At 40.8% G+C, this 12,521-nt stretch overlaps 1 protein-coding gene across 20 annotated transcripts in view; it reads left to right on the forward strand.

Annotated features, from left to right (window-relative positions):
- Window positions 1-12,521, forward strand: part of RBMS3 (RNA binding motif single stranded interacting protein 3) — a 1,614,135-nt gene that overhangs the window by 916,857 nt on the left and 684,757 nt on the right. The gene's annotated exons all lie outside the window — the stretch shown is intronic.

The following is a 12,521-nucleotide window of genomic DNA, read 5'->3' on the forward strand; positions in this document are numbered from 1 at the left end:
GTCTGACCTCCTATAGTTCCCATGTTTTTCCTATAAAGAACATATTTCACCCTTAAAAGAAAGTATAGGGTTGGTTTTCTTTTTGGAAAGAGGCAGACTATTTCCCCATGCTTAATCAAATATTTTGATGCAACGAGGAAAATAAAATACACTAATGCCCTTTCTGTACAAATAGATTATTACTAATCAGGAGGGACAATAGTGGACTTTATTTTATTATGTTTTCTTCCTCTGTTGTAAGCCAATACATGAAATACTGAGGCGAATGTGTTCAAATGTCTGTAACACAATGATGGAGATTTCAACTTTGATGGGAATAAGTGAATCATTGCTTCATCCTTCTTTTATTCATAGACCACTTTGCACATGGAACTCATTGAAGCTAACTAGTTCTTCAAAACCTTCATTACTGAGCAAATTGCAAGCTCTCTCTTATGTATGTAGGGATGGGGTACTTGTGCAGCCATCAAGTTATGTAGCTCAGTGTCAAGAGAGAAGTTTCTCCTTGAACTAGTGTGCTGTTAGAAGTTAGTTAAATGAGCCTAACTTTGCAACATTTGGTAGAAAAAGACCATCAGGATCTAGAGGAAAACTGTTGCAATCCACAGAATAGCAGACCCTGTTAGTACTTTCCCTACTGCTGGGACTGTCCTGGTTGAGATGTGGAAGGCTGAAAGTGGAACAGGTTGATCTTTGTTCAGAGGAGTATGACTAGGGAGCAAACTTATTATCTCTTTACCTCCAGTGCTCAGTACATTGCCTGGCACTTGGTATTCATTCAGTAAACATTTGTTGAATGGCTCTGTCACTTCTAAAGGCTTTGATCAAAGCCATGATCGTATAACAACTGAAAAATGGGTGTTTATGAGGGGCTGTTAAAAAACATCTTCCATTTTCAGAAATTATGCTGTTTTAGATTTCTTGAATGTGTGACATTTGCAATTCCCAGTTTGTATTAATTTTTCTTTAATCTCATGAATGTTTATCAAAGTTTAAGTGAAACTTCTTAAGCCACTATTGCCAATCCAGATCATCCCTCCACATACACACACACACACACACACACACACATACGGACACAGTGTGGGTGTCGTGCAAAGAGGGTGCAATGAATAAGAAGCCAGGCTAATCAAAGGAACCCTTGAAGTTTCCTTTCTATGTGTCTTGGTGATGACTGGGGTAGCATCAGAAAAGGGGGAAATATGGGGAAGACTTTTGGAACAGTGGTCCAGAGCCAGAGCTAAGTGAGAAGGAAGACAGAGAAATCTGGGGACTAATGTGGAATTGGTTATTGCACCTGGAAATGAATGTACTTGTAGCTGAAATTTTTCTTTCTGTCTAGTAAAGAGGTCCCATGATGGTGATAGCAAAGACTCTTAAAGGCTACCATTCCTATCACAATCTCCAATTCTAGCTCTGATTTACAGAGTTAACTTTTCTCAGTAAAGAACCGCTCTGTCTGAAACTTCAATTGCAAACCGGCAAGACCCTGGCTTAATGAATCTGAGGATTGCACAGAGGCACCAGCTTCACTTCTGGATGTCCTTTTTCTGAAGCCTAAAATATATCTCTTCAGCATTTCCAAAACAAATTGCTTTGAGGTTTTTTTTTAAAAAATTTATATATCTAGGGTTGATGGACAAATGCTTGATGACATAGAGTATGGGGAAAACCTTTAACTGACTTATGCACAGACTTAAAGAACTAGAGCAGCCAAGTTCTTTGATATTTTCTCATCTTTCTGAAGGGACTTTTCTCTGGTGAGGATGACAAGTAGATTGTGACATTGTTTATGGGTTTCAGTTGGGTCTTGCTCAGCCTCTGAGGTGTGGTCATGATATCCTGCATCTCATGTCTTAAATTGAAATTTCATGGATATAGCAGTAAGTGCCATTCAGGTTGGAAATCCATTTTCACCTTAGATAATCTGTTTTGGAATTCTAGTCTTGGTACATTAATTATTTGTGATTCTCTATTGACCTTTTAGTTTCTCTATTTAGTTGTCTTTGGACTTGTTTATGCTCATACTTTGGATTTTGGTAACTGTTTTTTAAGGTATATTCATATAAAACTCTTCCTATTGTCTAACGGTGATATTAACCAGGTTCCTCCCCATGTGACTCCTAAATTCAACGTGTCCAGTAAATCACCAGAGGGCGAATAATTAAAAGCTTCTTTCAGTTCTGTTATTGAATCAACAAGGATGCCTGGACCCCGTTTCTAGAAGTGTTGTAATTTATACTATTAGCATGAATTGTTTTGGTTTTCTAAAAATAATAAATGACCCAGTGAATAGCATTTTGCCAGAGGCATACAAGAAGCAATCCATAGTGTATAGATTTGTTCAATGGCATTTAAAAGACCTTGATTAGAATTCAGTCTGGGCTGGAATGATGAGAGTGCTGTTGACTTATGGCTGTTTGAAGTCATCCTGTGTGGCAGAAATAGAGAGACTCATAAATCGCGGAAACACTTCTTGCTTCCAGTTGCTGGAACCAGCTGTTAGGAGGAGCTGGCACTTTAAGAGAGGTATAAAGAGGTCTGAATACTTTGCTTATTGACACTGTTTTCATGATTTTGTTTTTAGGCTACCTTTGTTCAACACTCTAGCATGACTTGGGTTGACATTTTCAAGGTTCTCTGTCCTTTAAATTCCTTGTGAAAATGGGGGATGGTTTAATACAGGGAGAAACACGTTCTATGACATGTCTGCTGTCCCATTGCTTTGTTCCTGGTCACCCTAAACCTAAGGATCTACATAATTAGTGTTTAGAGTTGGTATGTTTTTCTTGGATGCAGTAGAGGTGGAGATGGAATGATAGAAGGCAGGTGAAAGTCAATGTTTAAATGGTTAATCGTAATTAAAACAGACATTTGGTTTTGTCAAATGGGCAGGGAAATCCCTGGTGTTGAGAAAGTGGAAGTGTGAATTTGAAGAGCCAGGCAAATTCATTCACCAGCATCAATTGTATTTTAAGATTTATTTATTTATTTGAAAGGCAGAGTTACAGAGGCAGAGGCACACAGAGAGAGACAGTGAGAGTCAGTCTTCCATCCCCTGGTTCACTCCCAGAGTAGCCACAACTACCAGAGCTGAGCCAATCCTAAGTCAGGAGTCAGGAGCCAGGCGCTGCCTCCGGGATTCCCATGTGGGTACAGTCGCCCAAGTGCTTGGACCATCTCCCATGGCTTTCCCAGGCCATAGCAGGAAGCTGGATCTGAAGTGGAGCAGCCAGAACTAGAACGGGCACCCCTATGGAATGCCAGCACTGCAGGCTGTGGCCCCACACCGGCATCAGTTTTAAACATTGATTTGTAAAATTACGTTGGGAACACACACACACACACACACTCTTTTGCAAGGGCTACCATGTGATCCCTCACAGTAAGAGGACTACAGGAACACATGATGTTAATAATAGTTTGTGTGAGCATGTGTGTGAATATGTGTATATGAGTGACTGTATGTCTCTGAGAGTTTTATGCTGAAGGAGGCAGGAAATGGCACGAGTAATTTTGTTTTTTCTGGGTTCCAGGAAGGCTTACTTTTAATCCAGGCTTTTCAGGACAGGTCCAGAATGAAAGTGAGCTGATGCTCTGGAGGAGAGAGGGCAAGGCAGCCGGCATGACTATTCCCGAACTTGAGCACTAGGCAGTGTTTCAGTCAGTTCTATTTACAAAAAGTTCTTTTGAATTATTTTGCCATGTCCTTCCCAGTTTGAAAAGATTTCTCAATTCATTCCTTTACTAATCCTTTGAAGGTTTTTTAAGCAACAAGCATGTATTGATGTTCTATTCCAGATGAGGGATTCAAACTTCGTGTTCTTGATCATGAAATTATAAGCAGAGTCAAAATCACACAGGGAAAGGTAGATTGGGGGAGGGGAGAAAGAAACCAGAGAAGCACAGATATACTTCTGATGATTGCCCCTAGTAAGCCATTGTAAATGTAGTGAGCAGTTACATTACAGAAGTTTGCCAAAGCACCATTTTCATTTTGTTTAAAAAATTTAAAAGTCTTTAATAATTCTTGGCTGTATTTACTTATAGTATGTTAAGCGAGCTAAAATGTCCTTATTCTTCCCTTCTGATGAAGAGAATAATATATACTGAGTAATCAAATGGGAATATTTCAGAAATTTAAATTTTAAACTCTTGTAAGAAAAAACATTAAAATGACTTTATTGGGAGGCAAAGTCCCAATGTCTCCTTGAACCGATTAGCAAAGAAATAATTCCACTTGATTTTTTTAATTGTAATGTTTTTCTTGTATTGGTTTTCTGTTTCGCCCTCTCAATTTTACTGTTGTTCCTTTAATAACAAATGTCTCTGGGAAACCAAGCACATCTTTCTTCTGGTGTGGAAAAGAGAAACTATTAATTGAGATGTCTACTCTGCCTAGAGTTACTACTGCATTAAAAAAGAGAAAAAAAGAACAAAAACATTTGTCTTCAAGTTTACTCATTTATAAAATGGAAATGATAATAGAACCTACTTAATAGCCTTATTGTGATGTTTCAATGAGAAAAATGTACATAAAGCCATTAGAAAATTCCTGGAATATAATAAGTTCTTAATTACGTTAGCTCTTTCTATTTTGTGTTTATACATTAGACAACCTAAATATAAATATAAAAGCTCTTAGCATGAAAAATTCCAAGACATTGGCACACATAATTTTCTCCTGATTTCTAATTCCATAAAGAAGGGTACTTGGAATTACTTTTTGGACTGGTGTATGGGATTGTTCGTATTAAAGTTCCTATCCGGAGCCCACATGTGTGGACTGGTGATGTCATGTTCCCCTTTTGTGTTTCTTCTTGTGTTCTTCTGTTGGTTTGCTTTCAGAACCCACTGATCATGTGTAACCCACTGAATTCTCAGTCCTGTTACCCTGGGTAGAAGCAACTTGTGAAACTGGGCAAAAAAGAAAGGAGGAAGGAGGAGGGATTCTGTTAAGTCATGCCAAAGATAATTCTCCCCTTAAAAGAAATGTTGGTTTCCCAGTAAAGCCAAATGTGTGTTCTCCCTAAACTCCTGGCTGCACATATGTGATGAATAATTGTGATTTAGCAGAAGAAAGTGAATGGAGATGGAACAAATTGAAACAATTAACTAAAAGTTGTAGAAGGGAAACAAGAGTCAGACTTGGCCCCCAGACCTTGTGGGAAGGAAACCCTCCGTGTTGGTTAAAGAAATGGTAATGATCACTTTCCCTGTTTTGCAGGCTGTTATCAGTGGTTAAGGTCCCTATGAGTCCTGCTAGAGACTGGGAAGGAATGCTAACATATGAAACCAAGCAAAGCAGTGGCAAGTAATTGCGCCTTGAGGGATCCCTTTGGAAAGCGTCTTGTCACTTAGAAGAATGTACTTCTGATATTCATCTAGCTGCTTTCTGAGAGCCTGTTTGCAGGAAATGAAATTCCAGGCTTTGCTGTTTGAAGAGGGTAGGCTAGGGTTGAGTAGTGTTCTCAGAAGTAATCAAAGCCTTTTTAGCATTAAAGATGACTGCGGAATGTTTGGAGCTGGAGGCACAATGATGCAAATCAAATGGTGTATTAGTATCCTGCCTGGTGAACGTGGAAGCCTTACAAATTCTGCTGGGAGGTGGGTGGTCAGCATTACAGCATTGGACGTGAAGCTAAAACCCCAGAATTCTCTGCACTTTGGCTGGGAAGGCAGTTTATTGGTGGTGGTGGGGGGGTGGAGAGTGGGACACCAAATTGGATTTCAGAGAAGGGAGAATACATGAGCGTGGGTACCATCACCCTAAGACCTCCCTCCATATGAGTGTAAAAACCAATCCAGAGTGGCAAAGGTCAGCAAGAGCAAGATACTAAGGTTGTGAATATGGGTCATTTACAACCTCCATAAACAGCTCTTCTGTAAATGTGAGCTGATTTATAACAAGGATATGTCTGTTAGTTGTGACTGGTTAGCCACAGCTGGCTCAGACGGGCTTGTGGGAGAGAGTCTTTTAGTTTAGGGGAATTTTTTTTTGTGTTGCTTTTTAAACAGAATCAATGTTAAGCATTACACTAGAGAAACTCATAATTAAATTGTATGGAACAGGTACTCCCCAAATTCATCACTTCATAATGATTTTACTGCGTGTTACTAGTATCTATGCTGTTTGAGTTACTCACTTGGTAGATATATATGGTGTACCACTGATAACTGCCAGGAAAGGCCGTGGCCTCTGTCAGATCCTTGGCTTAGGTGAGAGTTAGAAATCAGTCATTAGCCAGCAAGGTGAAAGCAAGAGGTATTCGTTTCTTTTTTTCCTTCCTTCCATCTTTTCTTCTTTCCTTTCTTTTTTTTTTAAGAAAGCAGCAAAGAATATGTCACTCCATAGAGCAGCCCCTTGTGCGTCTATGAGATCCAGGAAACATGTGTTACTATCTGGATGGAATCTTCATCTTATTTCTGGAAAAGTGGCAGTGAATGTTAGCCATCAGGGATCCTCCTCTTTCGTCGCCTTGTATGATCACTTCCATGGGTCACGTGGCGATTCTAAACTATCATAGCATGAGATGGGGTGACTTTCACTATGCTGATGCGTTGCACTAAGGGTAAAATGAGGCTGGGGGGTGGGCGATGGTTAATCTGGACTCCATGTTGGATCGGATGGACTTCAACCACTCCCTTTGCCTGACTCTTGTTTGTTTTTTAGCCTGCTTCCTGGTGGGTTTAACTGTGTTTTGCCGCGTACCATCATACTCCAGCAAACTGCATCCTGTGATATGATGTTGGTTGCTTGAAACTGGTTTTCCCCTCACCACTTGGGTTGTCTTTGCTCCTGCCTACACAGTAGCTGCACAGTGGTGCTTCTGAAGGTTCCGCAGGAGCAGTTAAATAGACACAGTGTGTCAAGTGCAATGCTGTTGGTTAAAGTCAGCCTCTTTATTAGCCCTCTGCTGTCTTCTTCGTGAGTGGCTCCATTTCTTAGCTGTTAATGAGGAACTCCTGTAGGTCTCTGCCAAATCCAGAGGCCCTCAGGCTGCTGTTGGTGGTCAGCTGTGTCGAAGATGAATGCACGCGTGCACAGGGGATTTGTGATTTAATCTACATTGGGTGATACCTAGATGTTGAGACGTGTAAAGGATCCCCAGTAACAGAGCACAGGTTGAAAACCAGTAGCCTAAGAAAAAGAGAAAAAATAATTTTGCGTCCTACGTCCCTGTTGATGCCGTTTCGCCCTTATTACCCTGCTGCTGACATGACTCACCTGCCTTCACTTTCTCCGAGACTCTTCCCTCACCTGCGCCTTGGCTGCCAGCTTCAAGATTACTTAACTCTCAGAGTTGCTCACTTCCAGATGAGAGAGGCATTTTTTCCACGAGTTCCATGAAAAGACCCAGGGAGACGTTTAATTGGCCTGCCTGGAGCCTATGTGTCTGTCCATCTGTCACCCAGTCACCATAACCAATCATCCCTGTGTCCAGTCACTCTCCTATGCCAAAGCCACTTCCTTGTGACAGAGGCTGAGCAAACTCCCGTCTGCTTGCTCTACTGGGCTAAGTGCTCCTCCCTGTCATCACGTCCGTTAAGGGCATCATGATAATCGCCAACAAGAGAATGGAGGCAATCCTCAAAATAGTTCTGAAGTCATTTAAATTGTGGTGTTCCAGCAAGCACCTTACTAGAATAAAATGACTCTCGTTAACATGTATTTTTGACCAGCATCTGTATTTTGACCCTGTTGCAAATGTGATGCCTTCAACCTGCAACAGTCCTGATTCTTCTGTTTGGGCATTGGATTTGAGGGGAACCCAAAAGCTGTAGTGAAAAGCCTCTGAGGTCCCTTCCTAACCTACTTCTAACTAGTTTTGCAGCCTTGGACAGGTCCCTGGATGCTGCTCTATCTGCTGCCTAGTCTGTGAAACAGAGAGAACACCGATCCATCACACAGGGGTAGTGTGAGGATTAAATGAGATAATGTTGATGAGATAATATTGAAAAGTATACCAAATGCAGCTGTAAAGTATTATTCAGGCTTTACTGGTTGGCCAAATGGTATATGCTGTTATAAGATAAATATTCAAATGCATATGTTTAGTGATTAATTTTATACTAACTTTTTTCCTGATATATATACTGTTTTTGCAGATCTGATTTGGTTGCAGAGCATGTTTCTGCTAAAAATTTTTGTTGAAAATCTTAAAAGTTTTTTACTGACCATTCTTAACCATTAAGTATAGTGTCAAAACTACAATGTATAAAAAAGAAAAGAAAAATGTATAAAACCAAACTGTATTCATACAGGAATATACGTATTTTCTAAACAAACTCAACTGGTATTCAGGATAACATCTCTCATTTGATTTTGTAATCTTTGGAACAGGTCTGCTAGTTTAACTTTCTTCAACCTCCAGTGTAGCATTTCTGTTTTTTCTACCAGGAGAATTTCTTTCAAGGTCAATCTCAAATTTATAGCTTCCTTTGTATCTTCTGTGATAAAATTCTTGCTATTCTTTGTGTTTCCCTCTAAGTATTTGAATCTCTCTCCCCACACCCCTTACACACACACACACACACACACACATAGGGACGTGGGTCATCAAGAATTGTACATGCCATATTTCATTTCATTTATTTGCTTTTAAGATTTATTGGTTTTATTTATTTGAAAATGTATGTATGCGGGGGGGGGGGGGGGGGGAGAGATACTCCATCCACTAGTTCACTACCCAATACTCCACAACACTCAGGACTGCGCCAGGCTACAGCAGGAGCTGGGAGCTCCATCTTGGTCTCTCAAGCATTTCAGCCATCTTCTACTCCCTTCCCAGGTGCATTAGCAGTAAGCTGAATCAGAGGTGCAGCATCTGAGACTCAAACCCCAGTTGGGATACCAGTGTCACAAATGATGGCTCAACCTGCTGTACCACATGCTAGCCTCACACATGCTGTACTTTATAAAGTTTATTTGTTAATTGATTTTCCCCTCCAATCATTATTTTTTTAGTGTATGAGGCTGAAAGAGACAAAGACAGATATACAGAATTTCAGTTCTTTGGTTCACCCCCCCAGATACCTGCAATGTTCAATGCTGGCTGGGCTTGGACGTAAACTGGGACCTGTGGACACAATCCAGACTTCCTACTAGGGTGGCAGCAACTCAATTACTTGAGGCATCCCAGGGTGTACAGTAGCAAGAAGCTGGAGCCACAACCAGCTATCACTCAGCCAATCCGGTGTGAGATACCAGGGTCTTAATCCTTAGGCTGAACACCTGCCCCATTGTCTCCTGTTCATGAAAGTAATGACCCAGTGCGTCATTTTATCCTCTCACACCTGAAAGTATCAATATATACTGTTAATCCAGTAAATGTTGAATGAATGATCAAATTAAAGCATTGATTTCTGAAGTTGATGAGAAGTTGGAGTAACAAGGAAAAGGTCAAAAGAAGATTATCAGATTTTTAGATCAATTGATTCATTGAGATAGGGCTGATCTTTCATGTCAGAACTGAAGAACAGAAGAGATTCGTTTGCAGGAACCAGAGTGGGGGCATTTCTGACTGCAAGAAAGAACAAAAGTCAGTGAGGATTTGAAGCAGCAGCAAAGGGGCGGGATCATGAGGAACGTGAGTGCCAGGTGCATGGTGTGTAGCATGTCACTCAGGGCATTTCAGCCAGGCTGAAGAGTAAGAATAACCAGAATCTGCTGGGCTTTAGTGGGAGAGTGGCACAGTTGTGTGTGTGTGTGTGTGTGTGTGTAAAATTTATTTTTAACACTAGCTAGTTCTTGGACTTTTTTTTAAGATTTTATTTATTTATTTGAGAGTTAAGAGATATAGACAGTGAGAGGGAGAGACAGAGAGAATGGTCTTCCTTCTGTTGGTTCACTCCCAAATGGCCACAATGGCCGGAGCTATGCCAGTCCAAAATCAGGAGCCAGGTGCTTCTTCCTGGTCTCCCAGGTGGGTGCAGGGGCCCAAGCACTTGGGCCAGCCTCCACCGCCTTCCCAGGCCATAGCAGAGAGCTGAACTGGAAGAGGGGCAGCTGAGAATAGAACTGGCGTCCCCACAGGATGCCGGTGCCGCAGGCAGAGGATTAACCTACTGCGCCACGGCGCTGGCAATACTTGGACTTTTAAAAACATGTTTAGCATATCATAAATATGGTTTGTTCTGACAAATGGCAAGGAATGCTAATGTATTCTACAATTCTCAGGTGGTGCTGTGTGTATTTTGATGTCTATAGGTTACAAAGTCAGCTGTATGGGTTAAAGTGGCACAGTAACTATAACATGGTGGTTACAATATGCTTGGTTGTGTTGTGCAACTTTGTGTCTGTTAACTCATTCTCACAACAATCCATGAAGTCTTACTTTTGCCTCCATTTCATAGATAAGGAGATTGAGGTACAAAGGGATTAGGTTAATTGTCCATGTCACACACATTAGTAAGTAAGCAATAGAGCTAGGACTAAGACAGGTCCTTTGAGACTTCAAATTCTATACACATCATCAGCAGTATTCAAAGTTAGACTGATGTCAATCTGCATTGTTTATCATTGACCTGAAATAAGTGCAGAAATTGAGGGTAAGGATGTAATCAGTGGATTTGTCCCATCTATTAAAGGTAGATCAGTAAGAGCATTGGCAAGAGTGTCGGATTGCCTGTGACACAAGTGCGTGTGAGTCATGAACTGCAGGGTCACCTATCAGTCCATGATGAGTTGGGAGAAAGAATGGTCCCTCACCATGAACCGTTCTAGCAGTATTGCGCCAAGACCTATGCTTTGCTACCATTTGCTGCTGCATCTCTTGTTTCGCCACATGATACGTCACGTGCAAAATGTGTCATTTGCAATTTGCCTTGTGGAACCTCCTTCTGCTCCTTTGTCATCTCATGGGTCACGGATGAAATAAGAGTAAAGCAAAGATCCAGAAAGAGGAAGAGGTCATAGGAACTCCTGCTCTCACTTGGTGCTGCCAAGTACTTAGTCTGGGTTGCATAGTAGCATGATCCCCTTCCTGCAGTCATCCTGTAACACATCTAGAAATGATAAGACTACGGGAGAAGCAAGGGGGCACAAGCTAAATACTTAACAGCGTTTGCCTGCTCAAGTGGTCCAGAAGATTTGAATATGATGTTATCTAGGCAAATAGGATGTGCCATATTTTTTCTCTACCAAGGAAATCATCTAGTCGTATAGCTGTAGCCTACCAGCCTTGAGAAATGGGTCAGTGGTGGGGTTTTATAGAGTATCTGATAAGAGATGCCCAGCAGAGTTTCACAGGCCCATCTAGTGTATGAAGAAAGGTACAGTTGTGTTGAGTGAGTGAGGAAAAGAGTATCAAAGGAATTGAAGTCGTGATTCCTTTCCCATTATTCAGAAAGTCAGCATCAGCAACACATTATGCAGTACTCTTTATCTTCTAACCCATTATAACTCTCTCTGCCCCCTTCACTCTAACTAGAGGATTTTATGTTACTACCCTGGCTAATGACTCTCTCTCCAGCTCAAAAACCAGATGTATGGCCCTGGTGGAAGTGATAAGTTCATTATTGTCTTTTTTGTTATGTTGTTAATATCCCCATGTGTGTTTGATATGCTGTGTTGGCTATGGAACCAGAGTCTTCTCCCTTTCCTGAAAGAGAACAGGGCCCACAGCCTACTAAGGAATCAGAATCTTCCCTCTGCTCCCCACTTTCCCCTCTTCCCCCCTCCCTTCTTTCATTCTCTTCTCTGCCCTCTCCCCTCCCCTCCCCCTCACCTCTAACTGGAGAATTAGGAAAAAAACCCATGTGATAACAAGTTATAGTGTTGAGTAAATATAGCCTAGAGTGAGCGCTTCTTTGCCATGGATGGAATCATAGCCCATAAAGACATTGTTAAGGCTCACACTTTTCACCAGGTCCACATGTTTCTACAAACAGGTCACACACATGGAAAGCGTGAGCAATTTTGGAAAGACATTTCGTTCTCATGATATCTTAGTCAAAAGCAGTAAACATTTCATTTCAAATAAGCCTCCAACTTGTTCCAATAGAAGATGCACACTTGCTTTGAGTATATTACTTCATAACCAATAAAAGGGAATAGACAAGCAATTGGCCCACAGCACACAATGGCATGAATGTTCCCATTCATGTAGCAGTGTATACGTAAAATCATGGATTTCTCCTTTGTTGATTCTTCCTTACTACTTACTACTTTTTGCCTCCTTATTTCTACAAAGTTTCATTTGTTGCTTTGTTATCTAGTATTTATTTATTATTTCACCTGAGAAATTGTCTCTTACCTGTGGGGAAAGGAAAGGGATATATGAAAACTAATTATCCAAATGGTTCAAAGTTCTTCTATTAAAACTAAAAATCAAACAGCTTGTTTTGAGTATCTACTGTGTTCATGAGGTTCTGGAAACAGTGGGTTTTCTTGGTTTTGATACAATACCTAGATTATAATGTGATGTACTAAAATATGTTTCCAGTTTTAACATAAATTACAGATATGTGAGCATTCAGAATTTCCCCCCACTAATTTAATTAATTTATTTAAGAGGCAC

The sequence above is a fragment of the Oryctolagus cuniculus genome, chromosome 4 (genome assembly GCF_964237555.1).
Source record: "Oryctolagus cuniculus chromosome 4, mOryCun1.1, whole genome shotgun sequence".
Taxonomy (NCBI): Eukaryota; Metazoa; Chordata; class Mammalia; order Lagomorpha; family Leporidae; genus Oryctolagus; species Oryctolagus cuniculus.